Genomic DNA, 17054 nt, shown 5'->3' with positions numbered 1-17054 from the left:
AGATATAGTGAATGCAGGGTACGGAGAGACCGGATATAGTGAATGCAGGGCCCAGGGAGAGCGGATACAGTGAATGCAGGGTCCGGGGAGAGTGGATATAGTGAATGCAGGGTCCGGGGAGAGCGGATATAGTGAATGCAGGGACCAGGGAGAGCGGATATAGTGAATGCAGGGTCCGGGGAGAGCGGATATAGTGAATGCGGGGTCCGGGGAGACCAGATAGAGTGAATGATAGGGTCCGGGGAGTACGAATATAGTGAATACGGGGTCCGGGGAGAGCGGATATAGTGAATGCGGGGTCCAGGGAGAGCAGATATAGTGAATGCGGGGTCCGGGGACAGCAGATATAGTTTATGCGGGGTCCGTGGAGAGTGGATATAGTGAATGCAGGGTCCGGGGAGACCGGATATAGTGAATGTAGGGTCCGGGGAGAGCAGATATAGTGAATGCAGGGTCCGGGGAGAGTGGATATAGTGAATGCAGGGTCCGGGGACAGCAGATGTAGTGAATGCGGGGTCCGTGGAGAGTGGATATAGTGAATGCAGGGTCCGGGAAGACCGGATATAGTGAATGTAGGGTCCGGGGAGAGCAGATATAGTGAATGCAGGGTCCGGGGAGAGCGGATATAGTGAATGCGGGGTCCAGGGAGAGCGGATATAGTGAATGCAGGGTCCGGGGAGAGCAGATATAGTGAATGCAGGGTCCGTGGAGACCGGATATAGTGAATGTAGGATCCGGGGAGAGCAGATATAGTGAATGCAGGGTCCGGGGAGAGTGGATATAGTGAATGCGGGGTCCGGGGAGAGCAGATATAGTGAATGCAGGGTCCTTGGAAAGTGGATATAGTGAATGCAAGGTCCGGGGAGAGCGGATATAGTGAATGTAGGGTCCGGGGAGAGCGGATATAGTGAATGCGGAGTCCAGGGAGAGCGGATATAGTTAATGCAGGGTCTGTAGAGAGCAGATATAGTGAATGCAGGGTACGGGGAGACCGGATATAGTGAATGCAGGGCCCAGGGAGAGCGGATACAGTGAATGCAGGGTCCGGGGAGAGTGGATATAGTGAATGCAGGGTCCGGGGAGAGCAGATATAGTGAATGCAGGGTCCAGGGAGAGCGGATATAGTGAATGCAGGGTCCGGGGAGAGCGGATATAGTGAATGCGGGGTCCGGGGAGACCAGATAGAGTCAATGATAGGGTCCGGGGAGTACGAATATAGTGAATACGGGGTCCGGGGAGAGCGGATATAGTGAATGCGGGGTCCAGGGAGAGCAGATATAGTGAATGCGGGGTCCGGGGACAGCAGATATAGTGGATGCGGGGTCCGTGGAGAGTGGATATAGTGAATGCAGGGTCCGGGGAGACCGGATATAGTGAATGTAGGGTCCGGGGAGAGCAGATATAGTGAATGCAGGGTCCGGGGAGAGTGGATATAGTGAATGCGGGGTCCGGGGAGAGCAGATATAGTGAATGCAGGGTCCGGGGAAAGTGGATATAGTGAATGCAAGGTCTGGGGAGAGCGGATATAGTGAATGTAGGGTCCGGGGAGAGCGGATATAGTGAATGCGGGGTCCATGGAGAGCGGATATAGTGAATGCAGGGTCTGTAGAGAGCAGATATAGTGAATGCAGGGTACGGGGAGACCGGATATAGTGAATGCAGGGTCCGGGGAGAGCGGATATAGTGAATGCGGGGTCCGGGGAGACCAGATAGAGTGAATGATAGGGTCCGGGGAGTACGAATATAGTGAATGCGGGGTCCGGGGAGAGCGGATATAGTGAATGCGGGGTCCGGGGAGAGCAGATATAGTGAATGCGGGGTCCGGGGACAGCAGATGTAGTGAATGCGGGGTCCGTGGAGAGTGGATATAGTGAATGTAGGGTCCGGGGAGACCGGATATAGTGAATGTAGGGTCCGGGGAGAGCAGATATAGTGAATGCAGGGTCCGGGGAGAGCGGATATAGTGAATGCGGGGTCCAGGGAGAGCGGATATAGTGAATGCAGGGTCCGGGGAGAGCAGATATAGTGAATGCAGGGTCCGTGGAGACCGGATATAGTGAATGTAGGATCCGGGGAGAGCAGATATAGTGAATGCAGGGTCCGGGGAGAGTGGATATAGTGAATGCGGGGTCCGGGGAAAGTGGATATAGTGAATGCAAGGTCCGGGGAGAGCGGATATAGTGAATGTAGGGTCCGGGGAGAGCGGATATAGTGAATGCGGGGTCCAGGGAGAGCGGATATAGTGAATGCAGGGTCTGTAGAGAGCAGATATAGTGAATGCAGGGTACGGGGAGACCGGATATAGTGAATGCAGGGTCCGGGGAGAGCGGATATAGTGAATGCGGGGTCCGGGGAGACCAGATAGAGTGAATGATAGGGTCCGGGGAGTACGAATATAGTGAATGCGGGGTCCGGGGAGAGCGGATATAGTGAATGCGGGGTCCGGGGAGAGCAGATATAGTGAATGCGGGGTCCGGGGACAGCAGATGTAGTGAATGCGGGGTCCGTGGAGAGTGGATATAGTGAATGCAGGGTCCGGGGAGACCGGATATAGTGAATGTAGGGTCCGGGGAGAGCAGATATAGTGAATGCAGGGTCCGGGGAGAGCGGATATAGTGAATGCGGGGTCCAGGGAGAGCGGATATAGTGAATGCAGGGTCCGGGGAGAGCAGATATAGTGAATGCAGGGTCCGTGGAGACCGGATATAGTGAATGTAGGATCCGGGGAGAGCAGATATAGTGAATGCAGGGTCCGGGGAGAGTGGATATAGTGAATGCGGGGTCCGGGGAGAGCAGATATAGTGAATGCAGGGTCCGGGGAAAGTGGATATAGTGAATGCAAGGTCCGGGGAGAGCGGATATAGTGAATGTAGGGTCCGGGGAGAGCGGATATAGTGAATGCGGGGTCCAGGGAGAGCGGATATAGTGAATGCAGGGTCTGTAGAGAGCAGATATAGTGAATGCAGGGTACGGGGAGACCGGATATAGTGAATGCAGGGTCCGGGGAGAGCGGATATAGTGAATGCGGGGTCCGGGGAGACCAGATAGAGTGAATGATAGGGTCCGGGGAGTACGAATATAGTGAATGCGGGGTCCGGGGAGAGCGGATATAGTGAATGCGGGGTCCGGGGAGAGCAGGTATAGTGAATGCGGGGTCCGGGGACAGCAGATGTAGTGAATGCGGGGTCCGTGGAGAGTGGATATAGTGAATGCAGGGTCCGGGGAGACCGGATATAGTGAATGTAGGGTCCGGGGAGAGCAGATATAGTGAATGCAGGGTCCGGGGAGAGCGGATATAGTGAATGCGGGGTCCAGGGAGAGCGGATATAGTGAATGCATGGTCTGGGGAGACCAGATATAGTGAATGCAGGGTCCAGAGACCGGATATAGTGAATGCAAGGTCCGGAGAGAGTGGATATAGTGAATGCAGGGTCCAGGGAGAGTGTATATAGTGAATGCGGGGTCCGGGGAGAGCGGATATAGTGAATGCAGGGTCCGGGGAAAGCGGATATAGTGAATGCAAGGTCCGGGGAGAGCGGATATAGTGAATGTAGGGTCCGGGGAGAGCGGATATAGTGAATGCGGGGTCCATGGAGAGCGGATATAGTGAATGCAGGGTCTGGGGAGACCAGATATAGTGAATGCAGGGTCCAGAGACCGGATATAGTGAATGCAAGGTCCGGGGAGAGCGGATATAGTGAATGCAGGGTCCCGGGAGAGTGTATATAGTGAATGCAGGGTCCGGGGAGACCAAATATAGTGAATGCAGGGTCTGGGGAGAGCGTATATAGTGAATGCAAGGTCCAGGGAGAGCGGATATAGTGAATGTAGGGTCCGGAGAGAGCGGATATAGTGAATGCGGGGTCCGGGGAGACCAGATATAATGAATGCAGGGTCCGGAGAGACCGGATATAGTGAATGCGGGGTCTGGGGAGAGCGGATAGAGTGAATGCAGGGTCCATGGAGAGCGGATATAGTGAATGCGGGGTCCGAGGAGACCGGATATAGTGAATGCAGGGTCCGGGGAGACCGGATATAGTGGTGAATGCGGGGTCCGGGGAGACCGGATATAGTGAATGCGGGGTCCAGGGAGAGCGGATATAGTGAATGGGGGGTCCGGGAAGAGCGGATATAGTGAATGCAGGGTCCGGGGTTTAGTAACACTGAGCCCTGATGAAGGTGGAGTATTGTCCACGAAACATGTTGGCCTTTTTATATGACCTATTTACCAACAATTAGAATTGTCTTGGATCTTTGATCTGGTTTTGGTCTGGCACTGCTTTCTGTATTTCTAGGATTAGAAACTCTGTCAGGTTTTTATTGCTGTTACAGTCATAGAGATCCCCCCCCCCCCCCCCCCACCTCACTTACTGTCCTACTAATATGCATTTTTAAAATCCAATATGGGTTTTAACCTCTGTAAAAGCCCCAGTACACTTTAAAGATTAACTCCAGGCATCTAAACATACAGTGGGGCAAAAATGTATTTAGTCAGCCACCAATTGTGCAAGATCTCCCACTTAAAAAGATGAGAGGCCTGTAATTGGCATCATAGGTAGACCTCAACTATGAGAGAGAAAATGAGAAAAAAAATCCAGACAATCACATTGGCTGATTTGGAAAGAATTTATTTGCAAATTATGGTGGAAAATAAGTATTTGGTCAATATCAAAAGTTCATCTCAATACTTTGTTATGTATCCTTTGTTGGCAATGACAGAGGTAAAATGTTTCCTGTACGTCTTCACAAGGTTGGCACACACTGTTGCTGGTATGTTGGCCCATTCCTCCATGCAGATCTCCTCTAGAGCAGTGATGTTTTGGGGCTGTCGCTGGGCAACACAGACTTTCAACTCCCTCCAATGGTTTTCTATGGGGTTGAGATCTGGAGACTGGCTAGGCCACTCCAGGACCTTGAAATGCTTTATACGAAGCCACTCCTTCGTTGCCCGGGCGGTATGTTTGGGATCATTGTCATGTTGGAAGACCCAGCCACGTTTCATCTTCAATGCCCTTACTGATGGAAGTAGGTTGGCTCTCAAAATCTCACGATACATGGCCCCATTCATTCTGTCCTGTACATGGATCCGTCGTCCAGCCCCAAAGCATGATGTTGCCACCCCCATGCTTCACATTCTCCCAATCCTCTTCTGGATCATGCAAATGCTCTCTAGCAAACTTCAGATGGGCCCGGACATGTACTGGCTTAAGCAGGGGGACACGTCTGGCACTGCAGTATCTGAGTCCCTGGCGGCGGGGTGTGTTACTGATAATAGCCTTTGTTATGTTGGTCCCAGCTCTCTGCAGGTCATTTACTAGGTGCCCCCATGTGGTCCTGGGATTTTTGCTCACCGTTCTTGTGATCATTTTACCCCACGGGGTGAGATCTTGTGTGGAGCCCCAGATCGAGGGAGATTATCAGTGGTCTTGTATGTCTTCCATTTTCTAATTATTGCTCCCACAGTTGATTTGTTCACACCAAGCTGCTTGCCTATTGCAGATTCAGTCATTCCCAGCCTTGTGCAGGTCTACAATTTTGTTTCTGGTGTCCTTCGACAGCTCTTTGGTCTTCACCATAGTGGAGTTTGGAGTGTGACTGTTTGAGGTTGTGGACAGGTGTCTTTTATACTGATAGCAAGTTCAAACAGGTGCCATTGATACAGGTAATGAGTGCAGGACAGAGGAGCTTCTTAAAGAAAAGGTACAGGTCTGTGAGAGCCAGAAATCTTGCTTGTTTGTAGATGACCAAGTGGATTTTTTTTCTCATTTTGTCCCTCATAGTTGAGGTCTACCTATAATGCCAATTACAGGCCTCTCTTATCTTTTTAAGTGGGAGAACTTGCACAATTGGTGGCTGACTAAATACTTTTTTGCCCCACTGTATATACAATAATGCACCCCAGAACATGACCTGGTATCAGCCTCTTGCAGTCCCATGTACAGCAGAGTTCAGACGAGGAGAAGCAATACAAAGAGCATGTTGATAGAAGGAGAGAGCAGAGTGGCAGAGAGATGAGCTCATCAGTTTGCTGCTTCTCTTTTCACTATCCAGTCACAGGCTGGGGGAGGGGCAAGACCTGAAACCTAACTGCAGCAGAGAAAAATCAGGTCCCCTTGCACAGGGCTGTGCTGTGTGGCAGAGCTGTGCAAATCCCAGGACTGAATAAACAGACATAAAAATGATTTGCTAGGTAAAACACAATTCTCATAGACTGTATGTATTTTACCGATATGTTTTACTGTTTTGCCTGGAGTTAAGATTTAAAAGTCTATAATTAAATAAAAAATGTTTTCTTCATACTTACTCTTGCTTGCAGAGAGACAAGGAGACGATCCCAAGAAATAAAAGAAGTAACAGGGATTTCTTCAAGGTGAACATCTTTGGGCTCTGTGGATCACATGGAAAGAAAAAGAAGGCAAAAGGAAAAATGTGACTCAAAAACAACATAAGGCCCCCTAATGTTAGGCACACATAAAATGGTTGTTCCAATACAATAGCCTAAATCAGGGGTGTCAAACTCCAATCCATCGCGGGCCGTATCAGCATTGTGATTGCACTCAAAGGGCCGGTGGTATCTGGAAGACTAGATGTCCAGAGCACCCACCCCCTTTGGGGGCAGAGTTGGAAAGCAGAAAGTGCAGGGTCTGGAGGAGGACCAGAGGAGGAGTGGAGTCAGTTACCAGAGTCTGCTGACTGCTGAGACCAGGGGAGGCAGAGATGAGGGGGTGCTGCAGCTGCACTTTGAGGTGCAAGATTTGGCAGAGGAGTTCTATTCTCCTCTCTGCTGCTGACTGCTGAGATAAGGTGGGGGCTGCGACAAGAGGGTACCTGCAGGAGAGGTGCAAGGGCCACATGATAAAGCCCGGAGGGCCGGATTCGGCCCATGGGCCTTGTGTTTGACACCTGTGGTCTAAATCATCAGAAAAGATCCCGTACACCTGGAGCCCATTACGGGAAGGTTGAGGTTTTTTTTAATAACATGGATTTGCTTGATGATTTCCAGACCTTGTTGGACCTGGTTCCTTATGGATAACACAATGTAATGGACCGCCTGACAGTACCTCTACCAGTCCCCTGATAGAGCCTCCCCAGAGTGCGGAGTCTAAGTACCGGAGCACTTGTTCACCAGGGCCCCTGATGGTGGGGATGGACTTGGAGCGCTCCGGGACCAGGTCGCAGCTGCTAGGTATCTCTATCAGAGGTAGAGGAGTCTGCCAAGGGCTCCAGCGGGTTAAGAGTCTGATGTGAGGGAGCCCAGGGATCCCTGAGGGATGGATGGACGGATGAGCAAAGTCAGAGTCAAACAAGCCGGGTCGATAACTAGCGGGTCGGTGAGGTACAAGACGATAGGCAAAGGATAGTCGGGTCACACGCAGGGTCAATACCAAAAGATCAGATCTATAAGGGAACATCCAGGAGCAGAGTCAGGCAAGCCAAGGGGTCAGGACAGGAGAAGGCAACAAGGTCAGACAATCCAGATCAGAGTATTCACAACACAGGCAACAGGATACAAAAGACCATTCGGCAACAAGTGTCTGTGCAGGGCTGGTTTAAGTAGCCCACCCTGCACCTGACAGGCGCAGCCTAGGTCCTAGTGCCTGCCTAGTACTGTCAAGACGACAGGTGCGCCTGGGTCCTAGTGCCCTGCTACCTGCACGTCTTGACAGACACGTACGCATGTGTAGACCCATGCGTCGCGATGGTCCCTGACATTGCCCACCCCCCATGGGCATCCTCCGGGTGCCCAACTGATCTCTCCACTGCGGGTGACCACGCACAAACTCCCGCATAAGTCTGGGGGCATGAACATTTTGAGCAGGTTCCCATGAATTCTCCTCAGGACCATAGCCTTTCCACTTAATCAAAACCTCGGTCTGGCCCCCCCTCCTACGACAGTTCAGAATTGCTTCCACCTCAAATTACCTGTTCCTCCACTTTTATAGCCTCAGGGGGCCTGGATTCCTAGTCCGGAAATGGGTCTGCGACCACTGGTTTCAGCAATGAGACTTGGAACACTGGATGGATCTTAAAGTTCTCCGGAAGTTCAAGCTCATAAGCCACCTCGTTGATCATGCGTTTAACCTGGAAGGGGCCTAAAAATTTTGGTCCTAGCTTTTTTGACGGACAACGTAATTTTAGGTTAGCTGTTGCCAGCCAGACCTTATTTCCTGGCTGCAGCACCAATTCCCCCCTTCGCTTTTTGTCAAACGCCTCTTTGTTGTCTTCCTGGGCTTTAGCCATGGCCTCCTGCAACAGTTTGTTGTTATCTGAGAAAAAATCGATCATGCTTTGGGTAGCTGGAACCGTGCTGTCAACAATCAGATCAGGCATGAATGTGGGGTGGAATCCGTAATTCGCAAAAAATGGCGATTGCCCTGTGGCGGAGTGGTTTGCATTATTGAAAGCAAATTCTGCTAAGGGCAAGAGGGTCAGCCAGTCATTCTGTAAAAACGATGTGTAACACCTCAGGTACTGTTCCAATGTCTGGTTGGTTCTTTCCGTCTGTCCGTTGGTTTGTGAATGAAAGGCGGAGGAAAGTGAGAGCTTAATGCCCAGAGCCTTGCATAGGGCTCTCCAAAACTTAGAGGTAAATTGTACCCCCCGGTCAGACACTATATCTTCTGGAACCCCATGTAATCTGACCACTTCTTTGATGAAAATCCGAGCGGTCTCTTCAGCTGATGGGGTACCTTTCAGGGGTACAAAACGGCCCATCTTTGACAGACGGTCCACAATAACGAAGATTGCCGTATGGCCCTGGGACGGGGGTAGTTCCACTATAAAATCCATTGCTATCATCTGCCAACATCGAGCAGGAATGGGTAGTGGGCGTAGCAGCCCCCAAGCCTTATTTCTGGTTGGCTTATTCCTCTGGCAAATCGCACAAGACTTTACGTAGCATTTGCAATCCTTGTTCATGTCAGGCCACCAGAAGGTGCGTTTAAACAGCTCCAGCGTTTTTGTCACTCCAAAGTGCCCAGCCATTGGGTGATTGTGACAGTGCCCTAACACCTGCGTCTGCACATCTTCCGGTACCACAATCAATCCCTCCTTTCGTAACAATCCTCCTTCGAGGTAGAGTGGTATTCCTGGTAGAGGGGGGCAAGTTCCAGATGCATCTTGTAGCTTAGCACGCAGCTCCGTTTGAAGGGCCAAAAAGTTTCCTGATGACAGAATGGTATCCGGCCTGAGTTCTTCCTTGGGATCCTCAAACATGCGCGAAAGGGCATTGGCTTTGTGTTCTTCGAACCCGGCCTGTAGGTGATGTGGAAGGAAAAACGTGAGAAGAAAAGAGCCCACCTGGCTTGGCGTGGCCTTAAGCGTTTAGCTGTTCTCAGGTATTCGAGGTTCTTATGGTCAGTAAAAATCAAAATTGGGTGGGCTGCTCCTTCCAGCAGGTATCTCCACTCCTCCAGGGCGGTTTTGATGGCCAATAGTTCTCGATCCCCGATGTCATAGTTGCGTTCTGCCGGAGTGAGTTTCCTGGAGAAGAATGCCACTGGTTTCAACAATTCTTTTGGTCCTTTCCTCTGGGATAAAATTGATCCCACGCGTTCTCGGATGCATCCACCTCTAGCACATAAGGTAGTGCAGTGTCCGGGTGACCCAGAATGGGGGCGGTGGTAAACAGTCATTTCAGGGTCTCGAATGCTTCCTGAGCCTCTGATGTCCATTTGAAGCGGGTCCCTGATTTAGTCAACTGCGTGATAGGGGAGACCAGACCTCAAAAATTCCTAATAAACTTCCTGTAGAAGTTGGCAAACCCAATAAACCGTTGGATGCCTTTTTTATTGGTTGGGATCGGCCATTCAAGGAATGCCGAGACCTTTTGGGGATCCATTGCGATCCCCGCAGTGGAGATGATCAACCCCAGAAAGGAAATGCTCTGTTGCTCAAAATTACATTTATCGGCCTTGGCATATAGGCCGTGTCGGCGCAACCGCTCCAGAACCTTAATCACATGAACTCTATGGGTGTCTAGGGATGGTGAAAATATCAAAATGTCATCCAGGTAAAGAATGACAAACATGTCCAGAAAGTCCCTAAAGACATCGTTCACAAAATGCTGGAAGGTGGCCGGAGCATTGCAGAGCCCAAAAGGCATGACCAAATACTCAAAGTGGCCAAACCGAGTACGGAAGGCCATCTTCCACTCGTTCCCTTCTCGGATGCGTACCAAGTTGTATGCCCCACGGAGATCCAACTTAGTGAAGCAAACTGCCGCCCTTAGGCTTTGAAAAAGTTCGGAGACCAGTGGTAGAGGGTAGCGTTTTTTAATTGTAACCCGATTCAGTTCCCGATAATCAACACAAGGCCTTAAAGTCTTATCTTTCTTCTCCGCGAAGAAAATACCCGCCCCTGCCGGTGAAGTGGAAGGACGAATAAATTTCTTCTGGAGATTCTCCTCAATATACTCTTTCAGTACCCCCAACTCCACCTCAGATAACGGGAATATGCGACCAAAAGGGATCTCGGATCCAGGCAATAAGTCAATGGGACAGTCATATGGTCGATGAGGGGGCAAAGTGTCGGCCCCACGTTTGCTAAATACATCCAGGTAATCATGGTATACCACTGGAACAACCTGTCTCAAGCTGGAATCCTCCTCTGCACATTGGAGGATTTGGGGGGCCCGGAAACATGACAGTTTTCCCGACAATAGGCCGAGGGAAAACTGAGGGACCCGGTTTCCCATTTGATCTGAGGGTTGTGGGCTTGTAGCCACGGAAGCCCCAAGATCACTGGGAAAAGGGGTGACGCGATAGCATCAAAACGTAATAACTCCCGGTGAAGGCCCATTATGGTGGTGAGTATAGGGGGAGTTTCTTGGTCAACCACACCCAATTTAATCTGGGAACTGTCAGCCAGGAACAAATTAAGTCCCCATTTCCTGGCCTGTAAAGGTATTTCCTGCTGACGGACAAAATCAATGTCCAAAAAGCAACTGCAGGCCCCCGAGTCAATGATTGCAGTGGTCTTCACAGTTCTTTCCGGAAGCTGAAAAAAGAGGGGTACTGCTAAGTAACTGGATTGACTCATATTACCCAGGGAACAAAAAGGAACTGTAGTTCTCGACTTACGTGCTTTCACCGGGCAGTTCCACACGACATGTCCAGTTCCTCCACAGTAGAAACAGAGGTTCCTGGTGCGTCTTCTCTGGCGCTCCTCTGGGGTGAGGGCCTGCCGAGCCAATCCCAGCTGCATGGGCTCTGATGTATCCACAGAAATGGCTGGTGGAACATCGGTAGGGGCGAGATGACCTGTGCCCCTGGGAGGTGACCATGTGACTCCTTGACCATGGCCTGACCTCTCAGACCGGCGTTCCCGCAACCTGCGATCGATTTGGATCGCCAGGGTGATCAGATCTTCCAAGGACTCTGGGAGGCCAAACCGGGCTAACTCATCTTTTAGCGCCTCCGAGAGTCCGACCCGGGATTGGTGACGCAGGGCAGCGTCGTTCCAACGCGTGTCCCCCATCCATCGCCTGAACGCGGAGGCATATTCCTCCGCAGCTTGACAACCCTGTCGGAGGGAGTAGAGGGTGGATTCAGCTGAAGCCACCCGCTGGGGGTCATCATAGAGGACAGACATGGCCTTAAAAAATGTGTTTCTGGTCTGTAACTGGGGGTCCTGTGTTTCCCTTAATCTATGGGCCCAGTCCTGGAGGTTCATCTTGTAATAGGGAAATCACGAATCCTACTTTAACCGACTCAGTGGTGAAGGTACGAGGTTGCAGGTCAAAATACAGCAGACATGCATTTTTGAAAGACCTAAACCGTGCACGATCTCCCCGAAAACGTTCAGGCATGGGAACACGAGGTTCGGCTGGTGAAGCTGCAGCCGCAGCCCCTATGGGAGATCCAGAGGCTACCTCAGAGCTAACAGTTGAGGCCTGGCTCTGAGGAGGAGTCTCAGACACGGTCATGGTGTCAAACCGATTTTCTAACCGGTAGCATTTATCCTGGAGGGCAGTTACTGCCTGGGTTAGGGCGGACAAATGTCGGCAAATCTCTTCTATGGGAGAAGGCCTCCCTCCAGACTCAGTCATGGCCGAATGGTACTGTGACGGACCGCCTGACAGTACCTCTATCAGTCCCCTGATAGAGCCTCCCCAGAGTGCGGAGTCTAAGTACCGGAGCACTTGTTCACCAGGGCCCCTGATGGTGGGGATGGACTTAGAGCGCTCCGGGACCAGGTCGCAGCTGCTAGGTATCTCTATCAGAGGTAGAGGAGTCTGCCAAGGGCTCCAGTGGGTTAAGAGTCTGATGTGAGGGAGCCCAGGGATCCCTGAGGGATGGATGGACGGATGAGCAAAGTCAGAGTCAAACAAGCCGGGTCGATAACTAGCGGGTCGGTGAGGTACAAGACGATAGGCAAAGGATAGTGGGGTCACACACAGGGTCAATACCAAAAGATCAGATCTATAAGGGAACGTCCAGGAGCAGAGTCAGGCAAGCCAAGGGGTCAGGACAGGAGAAGGCAACAAGGTCAGACAATCCAGATCAGAGTATTCACAACACAGGCAACAGGATACAAAAGACCATTCGGCAACAAGTGTCTGTGCAGGGCTGGTTTAAGTAGCCCACCCTGCACCTGACAGGCGCAGCCTAGGTCCTAGTGCCTGCCTAATACTGTCAAGACGACGGGTGCGCCTGGATCCTAGTGCCCTGCTACCTGCACGTCTTGACAGACACTTACGCATGTGTAGACCCATGCATCGCGATGGTCCCTGACACACAATGACTAAGTGCAATGCAGAAATCCATTGTCTATGCTCTCCAGGACTTTCTATCCTAAATGAAATCCCTCTTGCCTCGCCCGGGCTTCTCACTCTACTCCTCACTCAAGCATTACTAAAGGATATTAGATTGAAAATCATTTTATAGTTATCTTCTTTACAAACTGAACTAACAGTTTCAGAAAAAATATCACGAAGACCTGGAGCCCATTATGGGCAGGTAGAGTTTTTTTTAATGACATGGATTTGCTTGATGCTTCCCAGACCTTACTGGATCTGGTTCCCCATGGATAACACAATGACTAAGGGGGTCTTCATCTATCTTGTTCCTCAATCCCACAAAAGGAAGAGCACAGCAGGTTCTTAGATTCCATTGGAGCTGGTTCACAAGAACAGAAGTTCCAATCTCCATTGTCTGTAGAGGGAGTCAGCAACCAGTAGATCTTGGCCAGGTGACTGGTAAATTGCGATGTGGGCTTGCTGACCCGCCATCCCAGAACATCAAGCAGAGTGCAATGCAGAGGAACTGCTAAAACTGGAGAAAAAGCTCCATTGTCTATGGTCTCAGGACTTTCTATCCTAAATGAGATACCTCTTGCCTCACCCGGGCTTCCCACTCTACTCCTCACTCAAGCATTACTAAAGGATATTAGATTGAAAATCAATTTATAGTTATCTTCTTTACAAACTGAACTAATGGTTTCAGAAAAAAGATCACGAAGACCTGGAGCCCATTATTGGCAGGTAGAGTTTTTTAAAATGACATGGATTTGCTTGATGCCTTTTAGACCTTACTGGATCTGGTTCCTCAGGGATTAAAAAATGATTAAGGGGTCTTCATCTATCTTTTTCCTTAATCAGATAAAAGGAGGATCTTCGACGCCATTGCAGTTGGTTCACAAGAACCGGAGCTCCAATTTCCATTGTCTACGGTTTCCAGGACCCTCTACCTTAAACGTTGATGCCTCTTAGCTCACCTGGTCTTCCTACTCTACTCCTCTCTCAACCATTACTAAAGGATATTAGATTGAAAATCAATTTATAGTTATCTTCTTTACAAACTGGACTAATGGTTTCTAGTGGGTTTTTCTTGTATGAATGAGGAGAGTCCCCAGATAATGGTTTCTGTGATTAGAATTTGTTCCAGGTTTGGAGTGAAGGAGACCATTGAAATTATGTGAAAATAATCGATCAATATAAGGAATATAATTTATGAATGCTAGCTTTCTACTGTACTATCTCTTAATAAGGGCATAAATATATGAAAGAACAATATTTTAACCACCTCCCACCTGCCATATAAGGTAATGAGGGGATTCTCTCATTTTAGGAGGACGTCATATGACGCAGCACGGCGATCGGTGGTGCACTGTGTCCCTGGGACACAGCGGATCACAATCAATGGAAAGAGCTGATGTCATCAGCTCTGCCATGTGATCAGCTGTGTCCAATCACGGCTGATCTCATGTAATAAGGAAATGCCGGTTATCGGCATTCCTCTCCTCCCGCTGACAGCTCGTGAGAAGAGCCGGTAATTGGCATTCCTCAGAGGGGACATGTACACTGATGATCAGGACACCTTTGATCAGTGTGCCCTGATGATCAGTGTAGCCCCAGCAGTGCCACTTGTCAGTGTCCATCAATGTCACCTGTCAGTGTCCATCAGTGCACATCAATGCCGCATATCAATGCGCATCAGTGCCGCCTATCAGTGCCCATCAGTGCCGCCTATTAGTGCTGCCTAACAGTGCCAGTCAGTGCCACCTATCAGTGTCAGTCAGTGCCGCCTATCAGTGCAATATATTAGTGCTGCCTTTCGGTGCCCATCAGTGATGCCTGTCAATGCCCATCAGTGCCACCTACCAGTGCCTCCTCTTCAGTGCCCATCAGTGCCACCTATCAGTGCCCATCAGTGCAGCCTATCTGTGCCATATATGAGTGCTGCCTTTCGTTGCCCATCAGTGATGCCTGTAAATGCCCATCAGTGCCACCTATCAGTGCCCATCAGTGCCATCTATCAGTGTCCATCAGTGCAGCCTATCAGTGCAACCTCATTAGCGCACATCAGTGAAGGAGAAAAATCACTTATTTACAAAATTGTATAACAGAAACTAAGAAAAAAAAATGTTTTTCAACATTTTTAGTTGTTTTTGGTTTATTTTGCAAAAAATAAAATCCCAGTGATGAATAAATAACACCAAAATAAAGTTTTATCTGTTTCAAAAAAATGCTAAAAATTTCATATGGGTACAGTGTTGCATGACCGGGCAATTGTCATTCAAAATGCGACAGCGATGAAAGCTGAAAATTGGCTTGGGCAGGAAGGGGGGTATGCCCTGTCGGCAAATGGTTAAGTATGGGGTGGAGCCTCGCCGTGTGACGTCGTTGCGCTCTGGAGGGACGGTGGCCATCTTGTCGGTTAGAAATATCCTGTTTTACCATGCTGGTTGTCTTATTCACTGATGTACGTGGAACCTAAATAAATGTATTGAATTCGATTTTAAATACTACACTACGAGTTTCCTTTCCTCTTTATTCATTCCCTGACCATCGGACGGGAGTTTCTACCATTTGGAGATTTATTGAAGGTGAAGAAGTTACTTACTATTCTGGAGGGGATCCCTACTGAGGATCGATTGCTGTACTGATGTTATATCACGCTGCGCATGTTGACCGACCTTTGAGCGGTCAAATTGTCTGGTAAGAGGCCAATCTGTTTTGGTGTATGGTGACGGCTTTTTGGATCGAACTTTTCCTTGTATGCACATGCTTCCATTCATTTGGGAATATACTTGGACTTTATTGTATTTAAAGTGATATTAGATTATTATAATTTTGAATTGATTAATTTACAATATTTTAAGTATAAATACTGTATATTAGCATATCAATAATATTTCCTAATAAGGGAAAGATATTTAGAATTTAGTGTTTAATAAAAGGTTTATCAAAATTGTAAAAAATTCTTTTCTGGGCACAACGATAAAATTTCTCTGGCTTGCTTCATTATGTTTTTAATAATCGTACAATTATGATTGTGAAATGCGTACAATAGCCGGTTTGAGTCTAGGTTCGCCACTTTTAATATTCTCCGTTTTGAATTTTGTGAATCAATTTGAATTTTCACATTCATTGTGCGAAATAAATCATTATGGGAAAAATAATAGGAGGAACCTTGGCAGCTTTTAAAAATAAAATAAAACAGAGGAGTCATTTATACTTTACCTGAAAGCTGAATACCGAGGATTCTTTCCTTATAAATAATTATAATAGGATGAATAATATAATAAAGATATTCCAGCGTATACTTACCAGGGAGGTCAGTTGGTGCTGAGAATGTAGACAGATGGAAGACTTCAGCGGAGGTCTAATCTACGAAGAACGGGGTCGGCTTATATAATAGAAGATGAAGAAGTTAAGAACACAGAAGGTTTAATTAAAGTTTGAGGTAATAATAGTCACATCTTTCACAAGAACACATAACTGATGTCACATGAAGTTTTTAAAATATTTACCTCCTAGCCTCCAGGTGGGACAATATCAGCACCCAAGAAGCATTCCAACTATCTCCTGATCTTCTATTTAGTTTTATTCTAAAATCAATTTAAGTGGAATTCCAGCCCAATTTATTGTTCTGGTTTACACAGCATAGAGTCATTTTCGGCCGTTATTTACTCCCATTTCACTTAAAACAAAGTGACCAGACTTTCACAGTTTAAAGAGAGGAAGAAAACACTGTTGCACAGTAGGATCCTGGGATTTTGCTAAAGTTTTTTTTTTTCATACTGGCAGCTTTTAGAAACTATTTGCCTTTCCATGTTAATTTATAGTTTGCCCAGCTTTCTGAAGTATAACTTTTACTACTGTTTTATACCAGCTGTATACATATGTGACAGCACTGCAGTGGGCTTTAATATCATACCCACATGAAAGAAAAATATATTTTAAATATATTTTAAAAATGTTCTTCCCAAATATATTGACATATATTTGAAATACTACAATTTTGGCCATAATCAATATATTTCAATATATATATACTGTATGTTGAAAAATACATTTCAAATATACTGTATGTCTTTAAAAATACAAATCTACATTTTTGGAATGCATTTACAAGTATATGTAAAAATATATGTTAAAATGACTTTTTTATATGTTAAAAAAAATCTGAAGACTATATTTAAAAATATATATGGTGAGTCTAAGACATTTTCTCGCAAAAAATACTAGAATTTTCTATTAGATAAGCAAAACACAAAATATAAAACATAAATTAGATAAAGGTATAGTAGAAACAAAAAAAATGTACTTA

The 17054-nt window shown here is 47.9% G+C and overlaps 1 long non-coding RNA gene across 1 annotated transcript in view; it reads right to left on the bottom strand.

Annotated features, from left to right (window-relative positions):
* LOC149466324 (uncharacterized) overlaps nucleotides 1-16203 on the bottom strand; it is a 33156-nt gene extending 16953 nt beyond the window's left edge. Inside the window, exons 1-2 of the long non-coding RNA XR_016312132.1 lie at nucleotides 16052-16203; nucleotides 6305-6387 (exon numbers count right to left, since the gene is read on the bottom strand). This is a non-coding gene — a long non-coding RNA (uncharacterized LOC149466324). The remainder of the gene's footprint in view (nucleotides 1-6304; nucleotides 6388-16051) is intronic.
* Nucleotides 16204-17054: the final 851 nt, after the last annotated feature.

This window comes from Staurois parvus, unplaced genomic scaffold, assembly GCF_062004578.1.
Source record: "Staurois parvus isolate SC_StPar_1 unplaced genomic scaffold, SC_StPar_1.0 ptg000132l, whole genome shotgun sequence".
Classification (NCBI taxonomy): Eukaryota; Metazoa; Chordata; class Amphibia; order Anura; family Ranidae; genus Staurois; species Staurois parvus.
Note: the sequence above shows the minus strand (reverse complement) of the source record. Positions and strands in the feature narration are given on the sequence as shown.